This window comes from Haliotis rubra, unplaced genomic scaffold, assembly GCF_003918875.1.
Source record: "Haliotis rubra isolate DU_JTF1 unplaced genomic scaffold, ASM391887v1 Scf74, whole genome shotgun sequence".
Classification (NCBI taxonomy): Eukaryota; Metazoa; Mollusca; class Gastropoda; order Lepetellida; family Haliotidae; genus Haliotis; species Haliotis rubra.
The window spans coordinates 1639246-1664259 of NW_025767457.1; the positions used below are offsets into that span (position 1 = coordinate 1639246).

At 41.4% G+C, this 25014-nt stretch overlaps 1 protein-coding gene across 3 annotated transcripts in view; it reads right to left on the reverse strand.

Annotated features, from left to right (window-relative positions):
• The window catches only part of LOC124259837 (cell wall protein DAN4-like), a 47119-nt gene that overhangs the window by 12367 nt on the left and 9738 nt on the right, over window positions 1-25014 (reverse strand). Inside the window, exon 1 of one of the 3 annotated variants that reach the window (XM_046694045.1) lies at window positions 863-1265. The exons of 1 other annotated variant lie outside the window; for it this stretch is intronic. The gene's annotated coding sequence lies outside the window, so the exon portion shown is untranslated. Of the gene's footprint in view, window positions 1-862; window positions 1266-25014 lie in introns of those variants that run through there. One more of the 3 variants, XM_046694044.1, reaches the window with a different exon arrangement.

Consider the following 25014-nt stretch of genomic DNA (forward strand, 5'->3'; position numbering starts at 1 on the left):
TGAACAACAGGATAGCATTATTACCCACGACCTCATCTGTCATTTGTAACAAAACGTTTCTTAAGGTGGCCGACATAGTTCAGAGCTTTACCAGTAAGAATACATAGCGGGTTACGGGTGTCATTTCGTAAAACCCGGTGTCATCACTATTGGACAGTGAAACCTGATGCTTATGACAGAGTCGGAATAGAACCATAGACTCTTATGGAATAGCTTTTGTAACCATTATTCAACATTATAATTACCTGACCGTCTTGAGCTCGGTTATTTAAAATATTATCTTACTGTTGGCCTTCTTATACATTTACTCTTGCTTACAGATATAATCAAATACGAAATTCCCAAATGTTTCAAGCGATAATACGAGTTCAATATTATCCCAGTATTAAACACATCATTAAGTGAAATATTGTCTTTTACGTCGCTTTTAGCAACGTCCCAGCAATATCACTCCACGCTCCAGAAAAACAAATCATTAAAAGGGAGTTAGCAATTAAATCCACTATAAAATAAATAATATGGATAAGATGGCAACTGAAAATATAGTGGACTGCATGGAAAACTTAACATAATACAAGTAAATGTACATATTTGAAATGTTTTGGTGATATATTTATTTAATAAAGAGCAAGAAACTGCGCATGTGCTTAACAAAACAGTCCACGATTCCGGCTGCAGTTTGCGCGTACGTGTTTCAAGTAGTATGAAAACCATTATCGATACAAAGAAAGCTCTCCGTGATCATCTCTAGTTATTTATTAGCGAGTGTCTCCTCAGGTCATATTAATGGGAAATGTGTTAATGTATTAAGTGAAATCTATTAATATAATTTGTTCACAAATGGAATATTGCCTGAACCTACCGTACCGGACAGTTGGCTGTGTATTTCCAATGGGAGAGTCCCCTGCTGCAGCAACGACAAGCTCACCAACAGTAAACTTGTCAACGTATTATCGGCTGTGGAGACTGGCGGAGAGGTGTGTTTGGTATAGATTGTTGCTAGGTTTCTGGGTAGGAGTTGGAGCGATTGTGCAAGCGATAATTCATCTCAGGTATTTCTGTGAGGGCATCAGTCCCCGGTAACATTATTGCTATTAGAGACGAGGCTGTCACCAGCCTCCCTACCACACTTCATCCCTTCATCGCCGCCCAGAAGTCATTCTCATCACTCATGAAACTCAACGGTTAATCATCGCGTCTCACTAATCTGCACCACCAGGCCCTACACTGACCATCTCAACTCTGTAACATCCTCCCTACCCTGCACAAATACTTCCTACCCTGCACCACTCTTCCATACCCTGCGGGGCGGTGGGTAGCCTAGTGGTTAAAGCGTTGGCTCGTCACGCCGAAGACCCGCGTTCGAATCCCCACATGGGCACAATGTGTTAAGCCCATTTCTGGTGTCCCCCGCCGTGATATTGCTGGAATATTGCTAAAAGCGGCGTAAAACTAAACTCAGTCAGTCAGTCAGTCTTCCATACCCTGCACCACCCTCCCTACCCAGCACAAAGTCTCCCTACCTTCCAAAAACACCTCCCTACCCATCAAAACACCTCCCCTATTCGGCATCACCCTGCAATTACCCTGCAGAACTGTTCTGTACCCTGCCTCACCCTCCAAACCAAACCCCGCCCCTCCCTACCCAGCATAACTCTTGCCTACCCTGTCCCATCCTCCCTGCCCTGCAGCTCCCTCCCTATCCTGAACCACCTCTCGCTAGCCTGCACCACCCCTCCTTACCATGCACCACCCCTCCTTACCATGCAGTTCCCCTCACTACCATGCACCACTCCTCCGTACCCTGTATAACTTTACCCTACCCTGCCCCATCCTCCCTGCCCTGCAGCTCCCTCCCTATCCTGAACCACCTCTCGCTAGCCTGCACCACCCCTCCTTAACATGCACCACCCCTCCGTACCCTGCATAACTCTTCCCTACCATGCACCATCCCTCCTTACCATGCACCACCCCTCCGTACCCTGCATAGCTCTTCCCTACCATGCAGTTCCCCTCACTACCATGCACCACCCCTCCGTACCCTGCATAACTCTTCCCTACCATGCACCACCCCTCACTACCATGCACCACCCCTCCGTACCCTGCATAACTCTTCCCTACCATGCACCACCCCTCCTTACCATGCACCACCCCTCCGTACCCTGCATAACTCTTCCCTACCATGCAGCTCCCCTCACTACCATGCACCACCCCTCGGTACCCTGCATAACTCTTCCCTACCATGCAGTTCCCCTCACTACCATGCACCACCCCTCCGTACCCTGCATAACTCTTCCTACCATGCACCACCCTCCTTACCATGCACCACCCCTCCGTACCCCTCCCCTGCATAACTCTTCCCTACCATGCAGCTCCCCATGCACCACCCCTCCGTGCCCTGCATACCCCCTACCATGCACCACCCGGAACTCATATTCCCGCAAATTCGTTGTTGCGAGGAGGATACCATGCACCACACCCCCGCTTTGACCCTCCGTACCCATGCTGATTTGGACCTGTATATTTGCCATCCTCATCAAAGTGCATAGCTCTTCCCTACCATGCCCTACCATGCAGTTCTCCCCTTCCCTCACTTACACTATGCACCACTGATAATTACCCTCTGTACCCTGCATAACTCTTTTCCCTACCATGCACCACTCACCCCTCCTTACCATGCACCACCCTCCGTACCCTGCATAGCTCTTCCCTACCATGCAGTTCCCTCACTACCATGCACCACCCTCCGTACTCCTGCATAACTCTTCCCTACCATGCACCACCCCTCCTACCATGCACCACCCCTCCGTACCCTGCATAACTCTTCCCTACCATGCATGCACCACCCTCCTTACCATGCACCACCCCTCCGTACCCTGCATAGCTCTTCCCCCTACCATGCAGTTCCCCTCACTACCATGCACCACCCCTCCGTACCCTGCATAACTCTTCCCCTACCATGCACCACCCTCCTTACCATGCACCACCCTCCGTACCCTGCATAACTCTTCCATACCATGCAGCCCCCTCACTACCATGCACCACCCCTCCGTACCCTGCATAACTCTTTCCCTACCATGCAGTTCCCCTCACTACCATGCACCACCCTCCGTACCCAGCATTAACTCTTCCCTACCATGCACCACCCCTCCTTACCATGCACCACCCCCCTCCGTACCCTGCATAACTCTTCCCCTACCATGCAGCTCCCCTCACTACCCCTGCACCACCCTCCGTACCCTGCATAACTCTTCTTCCCTACCATGCAGCTCCCCTCACTACCATGCACCACCCCTCCATACCTTGCATAACTCTTCCCCCTACCATGCACCAACCCTCCTTACTCCTGCACCACCCCTCCGTACCCTGCATAACTCTTCCCTACCATGCAGCTCCCTCCTTACCCATGCACCACCCTCCGTACCCTGCATAACTCTCTTCCCTACCATGCACCACCCTCCTTACCATGCACCACCCCTCCGTACCCTGCATAACTCTTCCCTACCATGCAGCTCCCCTCACTACCATGCACCACCCCTCCGTACACTGTATAACTTTTCCCTACACTGCCCCATCCTCCCTGCCCTGCAGCTCCCTCCCTATCCTGAACCACCTCTAGCTAGCTCTGCACCACCCCTCCTTACCATGCACCACCCCCTCCCCCTCCCCCTGCATAACCTTCCCCTACCATGCAGCCTCCCTCACTACCATGCAGCTCCCCCCCTACTACCCTGCACCACACCTCCGTACCCTGCATAACTCTTCCCTACCATGTAGCTCCCCTCACTACCCTGTACCACCCCTCACTACCCTGCACCACCCCTCTGTACCCTGCATAACTTTTCCCTACCATGCAGTTCCCCACACTACCCTGCACCACCATTCGCTACGCTACAGGCCTCCTCCCTGCCCTGCACCACTCTTCCCTGCACCGCCCCTCTCTACCTACACTGCACCTACTCGATACTTTGCACCACACTCCTCCCTAGCTTGCACCACCCCTCACTACACTGCACCACCCCTCACTACCCTGCACCACCCCTCACTACCCTGCACCACCCCTCACTACCCTGCACCACCCCTCACTACACTGCACCACCCCTCACTACACTGCACCACCTCTCACTACACTGCACCACCCCTCACTACACTGCACCACCCCTCACTACACTGCACCACCCCTCACTACCCTGCACTACTTCTCCCTATTCTGCAACACTCCTCACTACCGTTCACCATACCTTTCCACATTAATTCCCGCTTCCAGCCCATTGTACACAGTGATTTATTACAATTCGCTAATAACACCTTCCTCACCCATCCAATCCGCTCCCATTACCCTTTTTATACTTCGCCACATTTCCCACATATTTCCATTGACCTTGACCCCACCCCTCCTAACAACCCTCCTTCACCCCTCCCTTCATCAGCTCTCCTCACCTATCACCAGCCAGCTACCCACCGCTACCGTACTGATATGACTCCGTCTGCCGCACCCACCATGACTCATATCCTTCTTAAGCTCCCACGTGATGAATCTCAAGCTGTCCACAGGATGTGTTAACCCACCTTGGGATATCCACGATTAACCCAGTGCTCTGCGGGTTCACTGATAATATTATATTACCCACAGCGTTTTATCTCTCTGTTGCTGTATAAAAGCTATTCAGGTGTTCAGAAACACGGAGAAGTCATCGGCAGTTATATTCTTACGTGCTTGTGACATACTGTTTGTTAAATTCTCCAGGTGTTCCGGATGTCAGGGATAAAAGTCTCCCTCTCTTATATTTCCGTGTACGATACTATTTGAAAAACTCTTCATTTGCTCGGGGATGAATATTTTTATACTGAATTATTACTATGTTTACTTGTAGCACAGACCTCTGAGTCAGGAGTGGTGCAGAATAGTGAGGGGTGATGCAGGGAGGAGTGGTGCAGGGTAGTGAGGGGTGGTGCAGGATAGTGAGGGGTGGTGCAAGGTAGGGAGGGGTGATGTTGGGTCAGACAGGTGATGCGGGGTAGAGAGGGTGGTGCAGGGAAGGGAGGGATGGTGGTAGTAGAGAGGAGTGGTGCAGGGTTTGGGGGATATCCAGGGTCGGGAGGGGTGGTGCAGGGTCAGGAGGGGTGGTGCAGGGGGTGGTGCTATGGAAGGTAGGAGTGGTGCTATGGAAGGTAGGAGTGGTGCAAGGTAGGGTAGTGCAAGGAAGGGAGGGATGGTGGTGGTAGAGAGGGATGGTACAGGGTTTTGGGGGGATGTCCAGGGTTTGGAGGGGTGGGGCAGGGTAGGCAGGAGTGGTGCTGGGAAGGTAGGGTGGTGGAAGCAAGGGAGGGATGGTGGTGGTAGAGAGGGATGGTGCAGGGTTTGGGGGGATGTCCAGGGTCGGGAGGGGTGGTGCAGAGTAGTGAGGGTGTTGTTGGGTAGTGAGGGGTGGTGCTGGGTAGGTAGGAGTGGTGTAAGGTAGGGTGGTGCAAGGAAGGGTGGCGCAAGGAAGGGAGGAGTAAGGCAGGGTAGGGAGGGGTGGTGTTGGGTAGTGAGGGTTGTGATGGGTAGGTAGGAGTGGTGCAAGGTAGGGTGGTGCAAGGAAGGGCGGTGCAAGGTAGGGAGGAGTAAGGCAGGGTAGGGAGGGGTGGTGTTGGGTAGTGAGGGTTGTGATGGGTAGGTAGGGTGGTGCAAGGTAGGGTGGGGCAAGGAAGGGTGGCGCAAGGTAGGGGAGGAGTAAGGCAGGGTAGGGAGGGTGGTGTTGAGTAGTGAGGGAATTTGTGATGGGTAGGTAGGAGTGGTGCAAGGTAAGGTGTGGTGCAAGGAAGGGCGGTGCAAGGTAGGGAGGAGTAAGGCAGGGTAGGGAGGGGTGGTGTTGGGTAGTGAGGGGTTGTGATGGGTAGGTAGGAGTGATGCAAGATAGGGTGGTGCAAGGAAGGGTGGCGCAAGGTAGGGAGGAGTAAGGCAGGGTAGGGAGGGGTGGTGTTGGGTAGTGAGGGTTGTGATGGGTAGGTAGGAGTGGTGCAAGGTAGGGTGGTGCAAGGAAGGGTGGCGCAAGGTAGGGAGGAGTAAGGCAGGGTAGGGAGGGGTGGTTTAATTTACAGGTAAGCACTTATATCGCTCTTGGGTGGTATTTTTTTCTTTTTTTTTTTGTTGTTGTTGTCTTTGTTTTTGTTCCTGCCACCGACCGGATGTAACACTCCCAATACTCCCATATTTTATCGAACCCCTTGTTTCATCACTATTTCGATATATGATTAATTACACCCTACTTCTCTGTTTATTTAAGAATCGTACAATGAATGGAGACTAAGGAAAGATCTTCTGTATCGCGTGAATGAATTACAGCCCTGTTGTTCCAGCAACTTCAAGGTAGGGAACCTTAGAAATGGTCTTCACACTATGTAACCATTATTGGATTGGAACCCGTGGCGACCGAACACCTTAACCAAATAGACAGCCACTCATCTAATCAGTATTAAGTACTTGATTAAGTGTATTGATGTGGGCCGCCATCTCCGACATCGGTAGAGCGGACTTGGTATACGGCCAGAGCAATTTAACGTCACAGCGTTACACAGATGAAATCCCTCCGCCACACGCCCTTTTCATCATGTAACAAGCAACGTCATTTTTCAACCATCAACATCCGACGTTGCACGATAAGACTGACAACAGCGTTTGGAGGAACAACAGCATCCAAGTACTGCTCTGGTCTTCAAGGTCTCCACATCTAAACCCCATCGACCATTTACGGGATGCTCTTAATCAACGTCTGCGATCACGTCAACAGCCACAGAGGACAGCACAGCTGGCACAAGCACTGCAGAATGTGTGTGTGAACATTCCCCGGGCCACAGTTCGTGATCTGACTGGTTCCTTGGAGCGACGATACCAGGCAGTTCTGGACTCTGATGAAGGCCATATACATAACGCTTGTTAGACATTACCTCACCTGTGCTGAGGAAGGACGTGATCAGACACGTCGGATCAACATGCGGATGCCACTCGGTAAAATTATTGATGTGATGAATTCAATGAGGAAGGTTAAACGAACACAAACAACAATGAAAGACTTTTTGCTATGACTATAGATTATTGTTGTACTTGCTATTCATCGTTTTATAAGCTTTACATTAAATGCTTATTTGTTTTATCCAGATTCGTGTCGTTTTTGTAATAGTAAGGGAAGCATCACTTGCTTGAACTTGGGTCTTGATTCAGTAGTCCGGACGATTCGCAATCCGGACGAATTTGCTGAGAAACGCAACCGTCCGGATTAACGAGGCTTCACTGTACAAGATATAAAGAACTAATCACCTTCTTGCGTGCCCCGATAAAGCTGGGTCAGTGACATTGACAAGAGCCAAATTTGATTGGTTGTACATAATACACAAAGAACACAACTGTAAGTTTAGAGTTGTTGTTCCTTTTTGGAGAACATGCATACACACACACTAACACATTCACACACACACGCGTGCACGTACACACACACATATAGAGAACAAGATTCATGATATGTTTGTTATATGTGATGCTCATTGTGAAGACTAATATTATATTGGTGCTTAATTTGTATACTTTACATAACACAAAATAAGGATTTCGGTTATGAAAAACTAAAACTTGTATCTTCTATGATTTGAAAACCAGGCTGTCATACTCTCTTATTATGCAATGGTAGTAACATCTATGGGCGAAAGTTGAAAACAACACACACACACACACACACACACACACACACACACACGCACGCACGCACGCACGCACGCACGCACACACACACACACACACACTTTATGCGAATGTATCTATGTAATTCCTGGATACCATTTACTGTAATTTACCATTTGAAATGTTATGTTTGAGGTAACATACAAATGTTAAGCTAAAAGGTAACACGCAATATCAGGGACTGCGAAAATGACTTCTCCTGTGACACTACTTGCGGTTAACACACACCGTGTCCGATTTATTCACTTCTATAAATGAAGTCACACAAAAATCGATTAATACAATAGTACTACAATTATCTTTTTGTCCCCAAAACAAACACTGTTTGCTTTTACGGAAAACAATTATACATTGACTCGGCTTAGGGATATGTGTGAGTTGGAGTTGACACGATGCTAAGAGGTATTTTATATCTTTAGTAAAGTTGTCTAAATGTGGAAGAAACCATTAGTATGGGAAATTAGTATTGGAACAAAGAAAAGAAACCAAGTTTCCAGTTGCATTTTGAAAAATAGGACAGCATAAAAAATGATTCCACTTCAACCAAGACGTCTTTTTTCGTACAGGATCAATGACTTCAACACAAATAATTTTAAAGCTATTTCAGGGTTGTTCTTCCGCCGATAAAGCATAATGCGAAATCAGGATTTACTGTTAGAAAAGGATGTAATGAAGGCCTACTTGGTTGATATCATCAGTCGACGAACAATGCCTAACGGTAGTGTTTATTTCACAGCTTTCATTGATCAGCGCCAACACGGTTGATTGTAGTTTGACGCGGTGTTCGGAGCCGCTTGCATTCTACCCTTCTGTTTAATGCCTTGCTGGAGTTTACTGATGTATACAGGCCTGCCTGCATTGTTTACAGCACGTAGGAACAACTACTGGAACCTGTCACATGCATTTCTCATTAAAGAACGCCACTATGATAACCGCGAGCAATTTCGTCAAAAGCATTAACAAAGGACAATAAAACAGCTGGAGGTATCGAAAACGAGTGTTTCTTTCGTTGTCAGTTGTAACCACTGATACGTGTTGATTTCAGAGTGGAAACTTAAGAGTTAACCGAAAATTAGTCCATAAAAAAACTAGGTGTGAAACCTTTAAACGGCAAAGAAAATTATGTAATTTAAACGTTTGTTGTTGTTCTTTGTGTGTGTGTGTGTGTGTGTGTGTGTTGTTGTTTTTTGGGGGGAACATGCATACACACACAAGGATACTTTGTGTTTTGTTTTTGTTTTGGTTTTTTTAGGGTTTTTTGCTTTTTCTGTTCTTTTTTTTGTTTGTTTTGTTTTGGGGTTGTTGTTTTTGTTGGGGGAGGGGAGGGACTTTAGATGTCATGCTAGACGAGGGAAAGCGCCAAATCCCATTATATACACAAGAAAAGTCTAAAAATATAAACAATACTCTCTGAGGTAATGGACCAACACACTGCACAACTTACCAGATTTTTCTATCTAAATCTAGCACAAATCTAAATATAGCACACCACTATCTCTCACTGAATCAGCATATACAATGTGTTACACAATGAATAACACTCCCGAAAACACCATCAAATACACAAAGTGCAACTATTTAACAATTTAACTTTGCGAATATCAAAACGTATCTATGTATATCTATGAATGAGAGTGAGTATGGTTTTACGCCGCTTTTAGCAATAGTCCAGCAATATCACGGCGTGGGACACCAGAAATGAGTTTCACACATTGTACCCATGTTGGAAATCGAACCCGGACCTTCGGCGTGACAAGCGAAGGCTTTAACCACCAGGCGACCCCATCGCCCGTATATCTATGAAGAAGCTGACCGACTAGTATACATTGTCAGTGAACATATACTGATGTTGGGTTCTGATGTTCTTTGCTATTGTGAAAACACAACACAATATTTGTTCCTGGTCGTATGACTTCTTAAAGATCATATCATTACAAGAAACTACATGTGGGTATTACCTTCTATGTCCCCCGCCCTCTAATTGTCATGTAAAACGAATATATTGTCTTGGGATTTCAATTTATCCTTTGTGCAGGTAACTGAAGCCAGTCTTCAGTGTAACGTAACGCTATCGCTGAATACGTAATAAGCAACTCTCCAGAACCGATTATGTCTGTATTTGCATATCTAAGCTGCCGCCCAAGCGGGGTGGTCTGTTCATTGCATGCAATGTCATCGTTTATCAGTGTACCAACAGAGTAGCTTGTATTATGCACCATTGTTCACATTCATGAAAATCTGTGTTGATAACTTCTTTCGCACTTTTTTGCTGATATACACGTATTTGTAAGGGAAAATGTACGGTTAGAAGTACGGAGATACGAATTTTATATATTTGAATGATCTGTATTCAAGTCATGCTAGTCAATAATGTTCGTAGAACAAATATAATATATTTGATTTTTTTCGAATTACATCAGTTTGATCAATGGTAATTATCATCACACATCTTTGTTATTTTTTCACTACAAAGAATGCCTTAAGGAGTCCTTATTCATAGTGATGAGAAAATAATGTCTTTTTAAGAATCAAGCTTGTGAGATATTAACTACACCGTTACCTGGCCCCGATTTCTCTAAACAAACTTAAGTTTTTACTTAAATTTCAAACTGAGTTGGACAATTTGAAACAGATGAATTTTTAACTCAACTGCATTTATGAAATAAAAAGGCCCAAACAACTTAAGTAATCTATCCACCAAACTCAAATTGTCTACTATGTTTGTGTTTAATATCGATTTTAGTTCATTCTGGGAAATGCATTTTCTCTCAAATTTTGAGTAAAAACACTAACTTAAGTCGAAGTTTGTTTCGAGAAATCGGGGCCTGGTTTGCAGCTCTCATGGAATGACATGAACAAGATTATGACAAAGTATATTGCTAATACTTGTTGTTACCAGATAGAAACCTTTGCTTATTGTTATAGCCTATCATTTCTGGGACAGCTGTCACACCGTTGTTGTTTGGTTTTCAAGATAACAGTTTTGGAAAGTAATTGTAATTCTTGGACTGTATGCACGTAGTGAGTGAGTGAGTTAAGTTTTATGTCACACTCACCATTTTACAGATATTTTGTGACGTTCTATAAATAATAGAGTCTGGACCAGATAATCTAGTGATCAACAGCATGAACATCGATCGTGAAATCATTGTGACATGAGCAGTGATTGCCACCACCTTTTTAATTTTTCGCATTGATTTCCACACCTTCTCAGTGAATCCTGTTTAAATTGACAACTCAAATGACATTATGCACAGTATTACATTGTATTTGTATTGCTTTTTGTGCATGGCCCGATGGCTTACACCCTGAAATTAACAACTTTCTTCTGCAGTGAATGCCACCCCAGCTTAGCATGTGCATTGTGTTATGAGAGTGTGTTTTTTTGTAATTTGTATTATCATTGATTAGATGATAGTCATTGAGGGTCACAATGTTTAAAGTTTCGGGTGTGGGTTGTGGTTCACATCTCGCATCATATATGTTCAATGGCAATAGTATTTGTAGCGGTACGCCTTTTTGATAGCGTTTCAGTGTTGCCTCCCTTGGCAATCTTGTATATTTACGGCTTTCATCATGCCGTGTGTTCCACATGATTCCATATCGTTCCGAGAGGATAATGATGAAGCCTAGCTTTGCTAGAATGCTCGAGAAGTGTGTAAGAGCTATAGAAAGGCTGGTTGTTGAGTTTTGTGGCATGGGACTTATCACATCACTGGAGTTATACACATCTGTCTGCCATTGTCAAGCTGACCTACATTTCAAGACTGACCGTGCTCGTCTATATTCAACTGTTGTCATTGTAAACAACCTTCAATCAGTATATTTGTTCTCACTGTGAATGTCATGACTCTAGTGAGTTAATATTTTATAGTTGTGACTCAATTGCATTGTACTAGATATCTGTATTGTCATTCATTGTAGGTTGCTCATTATTTGTTCATTATATTATTGACTATTTTATACTTGTCTGCGTTCTATTTTGCTGGTTCAAAGGGGACTCTTAAACCTTTTGTCACGGCAAAATTATTAACCGTAACAATTGATAGTCTTTCATATGAGTATGACCAAAGTGATCTCTCTAAATGCTGTACAGTGACTTTCAATCTTTCTTAGTGATTGCGTAGAGTGCCACATCTTCTAAGTCTGTGCGTCGATTGCCAAAACTTATCAATTACATTGTGCGTTGATCGCTACCACCTCTGATTGTGTGGAATGAATGCCACCAGGTTTTGTCATTGTGCATTGATTGTCATAGATATCCATCTCAGTATGATGACAGTGATCGCAATCACTTCTTGGTTGGTGACTTTTAAACGTTCTTAATGTTTGCATTGATTGTCTCACCTTTTAAGTGTATGCGTTTATTGCCACAATGTATTACACTGTGTCTCATTGCAGCCATTTTGCAATGAGTGTCACCCATTTAGGTGTGTGTGTTGACATTTATCTGAACACATTTCGTTGCTTCACAAATAAACTTTTAACTTACCACTAAGCTTAGTTCATTTGCAAACTGAATAAGGAGAGTAAAACTGCAATTGGGAACGAAACAACGTACACACAGATGTTTCATTTGGAGTTGTTCGCCACATAACAACGCGTTTTTGCCACCACTTCTTAGTTTCTAGTGATTGCCACTATTCTGGACATCAGAATTGACTGTTGTATTACAGTCTAATGATATCCCAGTCTAGCCATTACAGAATTAAAATGTCTCTATCAACTTGAACCGACATGCATGACAGATAATAAATATTGCAAAACACAAAAACACAACATCCTGGTTTGGGTAGTCAGGTTGACTTTATCAGTTTAATCGTTATACTGTTTTTTCTCATTTCCAGTACCAGATCATGTTTCATGTGTCAGCAAGACGGCACAGTGCCTGCAGACAAGTCATGTATAATGCATTCGAAAGACCGAACACAACAGGACAATCATTTTTCACCTGTTCTGCGACATATAAACAAGAACAGCAGGTAGAAACAGTATTTTTAGCCCATTGACACTGCGTCCAACGTTTTAAACATGTTTGACTAAGCATATTGTTGACATAATATTAATGACAAGTTTATTTCACCATAGAAAGGTCAGCACGTTTTCATCCGATTTGAAAAATAGAATATTTCAAAAATCGAAACTTCAAATTATCATTTCACGCATCGAAAAATACGTTCGCTATAAATATGAAGTTTCACCTTTAACAAGCATGGACAGTCAACACTCTGAAGGAAATCAATATCAATATCTGGATACTTCAAGGGCTCATTCATGAGTATCTTGGTGATGGAACTAGTTCAAGTCCAGGCTCTCTCTTATTGTCCTCAAGTATGCTGTTCTATGGAGGTTCATGAATAGTATGCCGGACGTTGTTGAAAGTCTTGATACAAAGTCTGATTCAAATCTTGCAAAATAACAGCTAGGTTTGCGTTTTATGAAATGGAATGTAATGAGTAAGTGTGAGTGAGTGAGTTACTATTTAACGTCACATCGACAATATCTCAGCCATATCGTGACGAAAACAATAATGAGTAAGTGTGAGTGAGTGTGAGTGAGTTTGGTTTTTACGCCACTTTTCGCAATATTATAGCAATATCACGGTAGGGGAGACCAGAAATGGGCTTCACACATTGTACCCATGTGCGAAATCGAACCCAGGTCTTCGGCGTGACGAGCGAACGCTTTAACCACTAGGCTACCCCACCGCCCCTGTAATGTAATGAAACAGAACGTGTTTCTGAAGATAGCCAAGACTGCTTATTCGTTTGCACTGACACTTTATATTTGGAATTAGCTGGTACTATTACTGTCTACAATCTACATAGACATCTTCTGACTAATTGACATCGTTACTAGTTAAGGTCTGTCTGTTTGTCACATTAGTTTATTTTCACGTTATCATATCATATTCAATTTGGACGGTGGGGTGGGGTACGATTTTCGAGAACAGATAATATTTCTCTAAAATACAATTTCGACGTGTTTGCCCTTGATCTTACCAGTTGTGTAACACTCGGCCATACGTCTTAATGTTCCTGTTACGACGTAAATTGTAATAAAAAACGCAAATTGTAATAAAAATTGACGTAAATTGTAATAATTTTCGTTGCGGTAAAATGTAATAAATATTTACGTAAATTGTAATAACAGTTTTAATCATTCGTAAATACGCGGGTGTTTGTTTTTCGTTGCATTTCATACATCAAATAAGCTTGTTAGGGCGATAACTCAAGAAAGAAATGATGGATTTTGTTCAAATTTGGTACCAAGGTATATTGGCGAGATTCACCGATATGATATTCGTCCTGATATATAATCGATATAAAATCTCTTACTGCCCTCTGTATCATGTCTTTTCGCAAATATCTTTTGAGGTTTTGATATGTATACATGTAAAGTGGGGTGGGGTGGGGGTTGGTTTCTAACGGGTATATTAAATCAAATCAAATAAAATTAGACATTTGTATAGCGCTACATATCCAGAGTCCTGCTCATGTGCGCTTAGTCGAATGTTCGTTTGAAGAGGATGGTTTTGCGACAAGATCGGAAACTGTTGATATTTTCCGTTTTCTGACATTTTCAGGTAATCAATTCCAGAGTACAGCACCCGGTCTGCTAAATGATCTGTCTCCGTATGTTGTGGTTCGGACAAATGGAATAGCCTAGCTGACTAGCAAATGAAATGCATCACAAATTAAACTTCAGGAAACAAAATATGCTAGAAACATTTTTGTATGTTTGAGATTGGTAGAGGTCGGCTAGAATCAAACATAGATATTAAACTGCACAAAAAGGCAGTTTGAAACTACAATCGCTTGTTCAAATGACTCTCCCTTCGGTTTACTGAAAGAACTCGAGAAAGAAATGATGGATTTTGTTCAAATTTGGTACCAAGGTTTATTGACGAGATTTACCCACACCACTTGAATTTAGTGATCTTGAGGTCATTTTAAAGGTCACAGCGAAGGTGTAACAGTTTTGCACATGCCAAGCTTGGTAGCCGCGAACTTAGGAAATAATTAATAGATTTTGATCCAATTTTATATCAAGGTGTATTGGCGGGAATCCCCCTACACCAATTGAAACAGAATATGCAAAAAACATGTTGTATGTTGGTAAAAGTCAAACATAGATATTAAACTGCACAAAAAAAGCAATTTTAAACTATAATCGGTTGTTGAAGTGACTCCCCCTTCATGTTTACTGAAAGGGCTTGTTTTGGAGACAGTACCCACCCCAATAAGCGGACTATTACTATTACTAGATACCAAATGGGAGATCGTTTTCCATTTACTGCAAATTTGCAAGAAACATAATACCCCAATGTTGTGATGACTAATATCTCGTTAACCACATTACCCACATGAAATTTTGGATATGACTTTGCTAATGATTCCTTCAAAATAAAATGGAAGCTTCTTTTCAAACATTGGACATCGAGAATATAGTTAGTTTGACTACTTTTTCAACGCCCCTCGTAACATACTTAAAAGAAATGAGAAAAGGAAAAGGAAAAAAGCATTTCGATCTCTGAATACTTCTGAGCTATTTAAATACAAAAAGCAAAGGAATAAAGTAAATAATCTGAAAAGAATAGTCAAGGGAAACTTTTATTCTAATTTTGATAACTATTATCACTTCAGTCTACTCAATCAGGTGGTTAGTACTTCATCGGGGCTCACTCCCCTTCTTGTCACTGATGATTCTGGGATACCTTCAGTTTTTACAGATTTGGATAAAGCTCAAACATTAAATGAATATTTTGTATCTGTTTCAAATGTTACTGATGGCAGCAAGACTTTGCCACCTGTTAGCCATCGCTGTGTTAACAGTATAGCAAATGTCATTAACACGTCACAATTTAATTCTGGACTCACAAAAGTCCAGAAACTCTCCGCACTGTGGGTACTTTCTGACAAGTGATTTGACCAAATTAAACATGCAGTTGTTATGAATATATGCCAAGGATGAAAAAATGAAAAAAAAAAATTTGCGAAAACTTTAGATTTAAACTCGCGAACAGTGGCCCATGGGCGAGAATTTTTAAGTTGCTCAGAATTCATGTTTTGGAGGTTGTAAATGAATGGGTGTATGTTTATAAGCATCATTTCACAGCTCATTTTGACTTAATTCGACTAAGTTAGAACGATATTAAAACTGCCCATCAAATTATATATTCTGTGAGACATGAAATGAAAAATAGTGAAAAAAAATATTTTTCGTAATGTTGCATTGCTGTACCTTTACCCGTCGGAGAAGTGCTTCTCAAAAGATATATATTCCGTTGTTTGGAGCAGGCCTATATGACTATTACGCCCCCATATTTACAATTAAAAGACCCAAACAATGGTCTGTTGTCCAAATTGTTGGTTTTCCATACCTTGTCCCAGTCTGTATCAGTCACAGACCGATATTATTTGCCCTTCTGTCCAGCCTTTACTGTAATATGCATACTGCAATACTGTATATGTTGCACATATACTACACAACGTATTATGCATGTAGTCAATGCTATGCTAAGCAACGTCCACTCGTATTCAAGATTACACCTGGTTAGAGATGCAAACAAATGTGTATTCGTATGTGCATTTTAATGAAATGAGGAACCAAGCAAGCAAAATCATAGTATGCATAAGTTGGTACACTGGGACTCGTTATCATCGGAGGAAGCTCACAGTTTACTTGTATGGACGATCTATTATAAGTACGTGTTGTCTGTCTGTAGTAGACAGGACTGTTGCATAGCATGCACGGATACACTGCTCGTGCATCCCACACACTCACGTACACGTGCGTCACAACATTCGCAGCGCGTTCACCGTTAACATCTGGCGGTGCGTGTCACTGACTGAAGACGTGAAGGGAGGCATTGACAACTTCATGAGCACATATTATCATATTTATCTAAATCATATAAATTGTTCATTTACATCACATGTGAATCTCTGCATAAGCGCAATGTTACTGTAAACAACACAGTTTTATGCACAGTTATACTGATGTTAACATATGTAAAGCATGGAGTCATGATGACTATCGACAGTAACTGTTCATGAGATCGTGCAAGGGCATTATGGGTATTTCAAACAAGTTATCTCATGACTGTAATAGTATTCATTTGTCTTGACTCAGACTAATCACCACCTTGAGTTTAGTAGACTTGCACACTTCATCGAAGTGCTGTTGGCCACCTTTCTCGCCGGCCCGTCCCCCATCTTAATGAGGATGCACCCATGACGCCTCAACTTTCTTATACAAGACCAGTTGGCGGGCCCTTCGACCTTGCGCTGCTCGGGTCCGGTAAGATCTTCATTGATGATAAATCGTGTCAACTGACAAGTTATGCGTTCTCCTAAGGTCCTCATATAGCTTCCCGTCTCGATTACGATTTGTGAATCTTAAATCTGAATCCTATATGTGTTATTCAGAACTCACACTTAGTAACCATTTGGGGAATCGAACCCGGGTCTTCGGCGTGACGAGTGAACGCTTTAACCACTTGGCTACCCCACAGCCCAAATAATGGCTGAACGTTTGTCAAGTTATATTTATCGAGAATACCATTTACAAGGCATTACATGTACTTGACTTCATACTCATAGGCATATATGGAGAGATTATTCATATTGGTCAACCCATTTCGATCGTTATTAGAAAGTCATACTGCAAAATTTACACTAGTCTTTCATGTTAAATACCTGTCTTTGAAACACAACTTCTATTCCGAGCTGATTTGCTTTTCAGTCACTTCACGTTCCACGCCCAGCGATGACATTGGCATTATGTGATTTACACCAGCCATTAATGTTAAATAGCTGTCTTTGAAACACAGAAAGTATTCCAAGCTGATTTGCTTTTCAGTCACTTCCCGTCCCACGCCCAGCGATGACATTGGCATTATGTGATCTGACAATGGAAAACAAATGGAAATTCTTGTGCTTATTTACTCTTTGAAGTGTAGCGTTTCTACAACTTAACACATGCTAAATGATACATAATAGTGGATAAAAAGAAACCTTGCTTTGTAAACTACTGTCTGTTTTTTGCTATTGAACACTCACTGAGTACATGTTGTGACAACAACCATCTGTCGTCGTATATCTCATAAAGCGAGAGCGTGTAGTGAACGCCTGTGTTTGTTCGTGCTGGTCTTTCCTTTGGGAACATGAATCTAATAAATGCCCTGTATGGTGTTTATGCATAACTCCATTTGAGTCACTCACTCAACAACGCTGGGAGTTTTAAAAACTCTTGTTACCTTTGATCGCGCAGTGAATATCGAAGATTTTCAGTCGCAGATGATATTGTGAAGCTAATTCATAACGCCATTCGTGTTGAACATGTAACGGATATTACTTCATACGTTTACACGCGCACCACCTCCTGTACAAACTTGACGGAGAACGGTTCTCTATGAACGGTTCTATGTTCATGATAACTGTCTCTTACAGTAATATGTAGAGTTTCAAGTAAGGGTTTAGTACTACGGAAGCGTAGTAGGGCGACGGTGAAAAAAATGTTTGGTCTCACTATCTTTTATTACCTCAATTGGCTGGCTTTTTATCCAATCAGGTGCCTACGCTGGGAAGTTGAGCGTACCAATCACAACTTACTTTCGCTTCTTAAATTATCTAACCGTTAAAACTTTGCAACACAATTGATGCAGAGGTACTCTGAAAGAAGTAGAAGGAGTTCTGTCATATATTTTTTAAAGTTTCAGATCTGTCAATTTGTCTTTATTATTTCCCCAAAAATCTGAGTGGCACTGCGAACAAACCTTCGCGACTGCGACCGCTATCCTTGTTGACGCTGGCAAGCTCGGTTGTAACGGCGGCTTAGCTGATTGGCTACTGTGAGAAAGCGGAGCCAGCCAAGGGAGGTAATAAAATCATCGCCCTAAGCCTTGGATGCATCCAGGGTATAGTGGAGAGTTATCGTAACGTATACCCTGGAGATTATCGAGGATGTCTCTCTTAGAGCACAGCCAAATATGCCACACGTACCAACTCGTAATTCTTAAGTCTATTCAGCTCACTACTGTACAATATTTTTTGGCAGTACATAATTGGAATATTATTGCGCTGCATGTGAACTTTCTTAATAGTCTCACAGTGCCGGAACCATGTTATTTCTCCTTCCACTGAGCCTTTGCTGTAATAACGCCATACATCAGCTTTAAGTTGTCCACATTTCTTTCAATAACGCAAAAGTATGCGACAACAAAAAAGGAGGTATCTGATAAGAGCTTACCAGCAAACAAATCTAGTGGACCTGATGGCATTAACATGAGAGGGGTAAAACGAATTTGTACATCTATAGCTGAACCTCTTTGTTTGTTGTATAATAAATATATCACTGAGTGACTGTATTTCCTACATTGTGGAAAACGGGTAATGTTACTATTTTCAAAGAAGGAAATGCATCCCTCCCAACTAATTACAGACCTATTAGTTTAATACCTATCCTTTGGAAAATCCTTTAAAGAATAATGGTAAAGCATGTGCACGACCATTTCCATGAACATAACATTTAAAGTAAATTCCAGTCAGGTTTTACTGCTAGTCATTCTACTACATCTCAACAGGATATTTTCATTATTCTTGCATCACGTTAATTCCACAATGGTTGAATGTTGTTCATCTTCTTCATTCCGGTGTCATTTTTATTTAACAGTGAGGGAAATCCTATCTGCCTTCTCTTGTTCATAATGAGTGAGTTTTGTATTTCACTTACTAATGTATCACGCCGTTTCAGTTTGATGAAGGCATAAAGGCTGGAAGTGATGCAGAGCCTAAGTCTTCATCGCCTCACGGGAATGATGTTGACAGCATTGTATTAAGATGCCCAATCATATATTCAACCCACGCTCACAATGACATTATTATGTGACGATAGTGAGTGAGTGAGTGAGTATGGTTTTACTCCGCTTTAGCAATTTTCCAGCAATATCACGACGGGGAACACCCGACTGACTGCCTGAGTGAGTATGGTTTTACGCCGCTTTTAGCAATATTCCAGCAACATCACGGCGTGGGACACCAGAAATGGGCTTCACACATGGTACCCATGTGGGGAATCGAACCCAGGTCTTCGGCGTGACGAGCGAACGCTTTAACCACTAGGCTACCCCACCGACCTTATGTGACGATAAATGTTAACTTATTCACTCGCTCAGACTACATGCATTCACGTATACACCACGGAGAGTTCATATTTATACTACAAGCAGTACACGTTTATACTTCAGAGAGTATAAGGTATTTTCAAGGGCAGTACACATTCATTTCCCAGCGAATACGCAAACGCAGATAATTATACTATTGGTGTGCTATCTCAAATCTTTTTAACACAGATAGAAGAAAAAAACCGTTTATCTTTTCATCGAAAACCAACATAAGAATAGTAAAGGTAAACTGACCTGCACTTGGAGCACTGCAATTATCTTGCAATGGTATATCAGTGTGCACGGCATTGTTGTCATGCTACGTGTAATAACAAGTTGCATCTGTCGTCAACAAAGGTTGAAAGGGGATACAACACACAAGCACCTTTCTGGCAACTTTAAAAATGTATTATATTTTGTTACATCTTACAGTCACTGTATTGTTGGAGCCAGAACTTAGACCACACAGGTATTGAGAAGCGCAAACAAATGTTTGACCGTGTTTGACCATTTGTGGGGCCAAGACACATCATTGATCAAGTCAACTCAATCGTGCATATTTTATATCACACAATTGTTGTTTAGCTTGCTTTGTTTGTAACCCCTTGATACACCGCCATCATGTCCTTTCCTTTAACCCATTATCTGGTGTCCCCGGCCGTGATATTGCTTGAATATTGCTAAAAGCGGCGAAAAACCATACTCACTCACTTTCCTTTATCTTATACATCGATAACAATAAAAACTTTGGCGGCATTTAGAAGTGATATATATACAGGGTGAAAAGTTGACATCCATATATTGTACCCCTTTATTAATAACAATGATCCGAAACCTCTTGTAATCCTTAACCCCATCGAGTCTAAGCTTGCTATCCCTGGCTCAATCGTCGAAGGCGCCGCAATTACCTTTGCAGGGTTGTGTCCAATGATCATCAAGGGCACCTTGCAACCCTATGTTCCTTGGTCTGTCAGCATCATACTCGTGTTACTTCGTCACTCCCTCCCCCATTAAGCAGACACGCTGTGATATAACTAGAATACTTTTCAAGGAGGCATTACACTCAACTCTCATTTACTGGCAGTTTAGGATATCCCCTACCACAGTTATCGTGAGAGAATATAAACATTACGCCTTTGTTAAAAGATACGAGTAGGTCTATTCCGGCTGGCCAAACACCCATAGCCACTCGGCTGTCAATAGATTTGCATGATAATAAGTTTTACAAGCAGTTATGATTAGCATCTGACTGACTGACTGACTGAGTTTAGTTTTACGCCGCTTTTAGCAATATTCCAGCAACATCACGGCGGGGGACACCAGAAATGGGCTTAACACATTGTGCCCATGTGGGGAATCGAACTCCGGGTCTTCGGCGTGACGAGCCAACGCTTTAACCACTAGGCTACCCCACCGCCCCGATTAGCATCTGACATGCGACAATAAATGCTGAAATGGGATATTTTATTAGGCAACATGTATTTTTTTTATCAAATGACGGAGAAACACAGAGTAGAAACCAAAGCTGCTGTTACTTCCTTAACGATTATTATCTCACAGAGCGAATATTTGTTACCACTCTTATACTTAGTTTATGTAATCTATATAACACACTGTGACATTACCTGTCCGTCAATAACTGCACCATGCACGCAGTACACACACCATGCTGTGGAGACGGTGGGGTAGCCTAGTGGTTAAAGCGTTAGATCGTGGCCCTGTACAGCCCCAATATGTAAAATCAAGACAATATGTAAAAACTAACGCAATATGTAACAACTTAACGCAAAACGTGAAAAATAACGCATTATGTAAAAAATTAACGCAATATGTAAAAATGTCCACGCAAAAAGTACAACACCTAACGCAAAATGTAAAAACAATTTTTAAACTTAATATGTAAAAAATTAACGCAATATGTAAAATCCAGTTTTAGGTTTGAATATTACAGGTGGCAATCAAATACATTATTTTCACAAATTTGGCAAAAAATGACTATTTACAAAAAATTAAGAAATTACAATGTTTCTGACAAAATAAATTTCATATTATATTTTTTTACAAAAGTTTATCTCGTTGTTCAGTATACATGAACGTATAGTCGATAAACATATAATATACTTGTATATAGAGATATTTGAATCGATCTTATGTAGTCTATTTTCGAAAGTTTTAAGGGAATAATGTTATTCTTCAAACTCTGTTTACATAAATGGTATTTTGGGTTATATTCATTATGTCTTATTCAAGAAGGTTTGAAAGGTATGAATAAGGACATCTGAAAAATAATATGGCTGTTCTGTTCCTTGCCTCTATCTCTCAGCCAAACGCCAGGTATTCAACCTTAAGCAAGACATTTATCCACTTTTCATCTTTAACTAACTTTCGGATTTCAATTGCCAGTCCATTGCCCTTTCCACACAGTAAAAGTAGCTTTCGAACACTAACAGTGTCAGGGATTTTGTGTAGAGGGCAATATATCTTTGGCCGTTTGATGTCAATTGATGTGGCGACGGTTTACAGACTTGATTGTTCTATAGGCATTAAAAACTCTGTTACGGAAGTCAAACGTCCCGAATTGAGGAAGGCAGGGTTGATTTTTTTTCTATAACCAGGTTTTGTAGAAATGGAAGCGCAATGACATCACGGTCCCTCTGCTCTGGACAACTTTCTGTCTCAATGTCCCATTGCTCTGGACACCCTTCTTGTCACACTGTCGACCTGAACTGTGCCGCCTCTCTCTCATTGCCAATTCTACCCGTTCTACTCGTGAATTGATCAGTTGGATTTAGGCTCATCTAGTGTTCCCCTTCATTTTCAGGAAAGTAGCCGATATATATCACTGGACTCTGTCCGGGTAGAATCTCTTTGGGGAGAACTTGTGTCACTGTTCCGTTTATATCAAAGATTCTGACCTCTATCATAAGATTCTTGATACAACCGTGAGTACGAGGTGATCACCATATGTTCCGTGAGTGAGTGAGTGAGTTAATAAGGTTAAACAGCCTTTCAGCAAGTTTTCAGCTTTTCAAGAGGTTAATTACACTGAGATAAACAATAGAATAACTGGTTCCGTTTGTATTAATATTTGATCCTACATCAAATCATCGCATGAATGTCCCAGAATACACAGCGAATGGCAATCTATGTGATTAAATGGTGAATTACGATTATAATTTCTTGGACGTGGTTTGTGATTTTGCAATTCTATGCAGATCTTGCCATTGACATTTTTGATGGATTCAGAGTTTTGAAACCTTGAACAACAAGTCATGTTGCCCATTTCCATCAACATTTCACATAACTTAAATTGCATTAAATAAAATAACTTTATTTCATTAAATTTGAACGATCAACATCGGGATCCAGTCTCAAATGTCTTTGGTATTACTAGTATTCGATTTCATTGGCAATAATATTATCAGATATGATTGGAATGGACATACCCGAATCACCGCATCTTGCATGTCCATTATACCTAAAACTGATATTTGTGTCCAGCGACACATTTATACTTAAACAGTAATTTTCACATTTTGGAGTAATATAATATATGTAAATACCTCATGATAAATATGATATTTTCTCTAAAATTCATTCAAAGTGTTTCTGAAACAAAATACCAAGTCTCTCGTAATTCCTATGGGATGGCTAAAACTTTTTATCAGGATTTGCGCATTTCAATTGTGTATTTTGAGGTGAGATTAAAAAATACTATTTGTCTGTCTACCAGGGAAAGAAACTAATACAGCACATTAATTCCATAAAGGGAAATGTTTTGCTATTAATTCAGAACTAAATAGGACAAATCTGAAAATAAAACTGGCCTCGCAACAAAAACAATGAAAAGAAAAAATACCCCCAAAAATTGATATCTGCAGAATTTCAACTTGAACCTTGGTCACCGTACCTAATATCATAAAAACTGATAAACCACTTCTTGAGATATAGCGCCAACCAGTTGTTTGGTCGTACAGACAGACGGACGAAGGGTAATTTTATATCCCCAACTTGTGCGTTGTAGGATAAAAGAGGCCAAAAGGTAAAACCGCCTTGAATTGGACATAATGAATACAACCCATATGACCATTTATGTAAAAATACTAATAGTATGAAGAATAAATTGATTTCCTTGGATACTGTCGAATATATATTACTCACACTTTGATAAGGATCACAAAAATTCACAACTTTACTTAAACGTAGATTTATAATATGAAATCGTATCCATTTAAAACTGGATAAATAATAATATGGTAACCCCTCTTTAGACAGCCACTTTATTCTAACCTTATGCACTTGATACATGAGAAGCCATAAAATAGGTTTTCAAGGCACCAATCAACCATTTTGCAGTTCATGGAACGAGTCACTGACAAATAAACAATATCTGTCAATAGCAGGTATGGGATCCACAAGATGAAATGACAATGTCATACTGAAACCTAGAACCATTCTTACAATATGCTTAGCTTTCATAGCTTTCTGTTGAATCCATGATTTGATCCTGAGCAAAGTGTGAATAGTATACGAGATTATGATATTAAGTATCTCTATACATGTATATCACGCAATTGTCGGATTTACTTTGATGTTAAATAACCCAAAAGATCAGATATAAATTAAGTTAGAAATGAGAATAATATCGACAGAAATATTGCATTAGCTTAGTTATTTTGAAAAACAATAAAGTAAAGTTTCTAAAAAACATGAATTTCAGTCGCCAAAACAACAATAAAGCTGTATTTTACAGATTCCGTTAATCTTATACAAATTGCGTTAAAACTTGTTTTTACATTTTGCATTAGGTGTTTACGTATTGCGTTAAAGACATTTTTTACATTCGGTGTTAATTTTTTACATATTGCGTTATTTTTTACGTTTTTCGTTAATATTTTACATATTGCGTTATTTTTTACGTTTTGCGTTAATTGTTTTACATATTGCGTTAGTTCTTACGTTTTGTGTTCAGTTTTTACATATTGTGTTAGTTTTTACATATTGTCTTGATTTTACATTTTGGGGTTGTACTGGCCCGGGTTCGATTCTCAACATGGATAGAATGTGTAAAGCCAATTGTTGGTGTCCCCCGCCGTGATATTGCTGGAATGTTCAGTAACACAACATACAT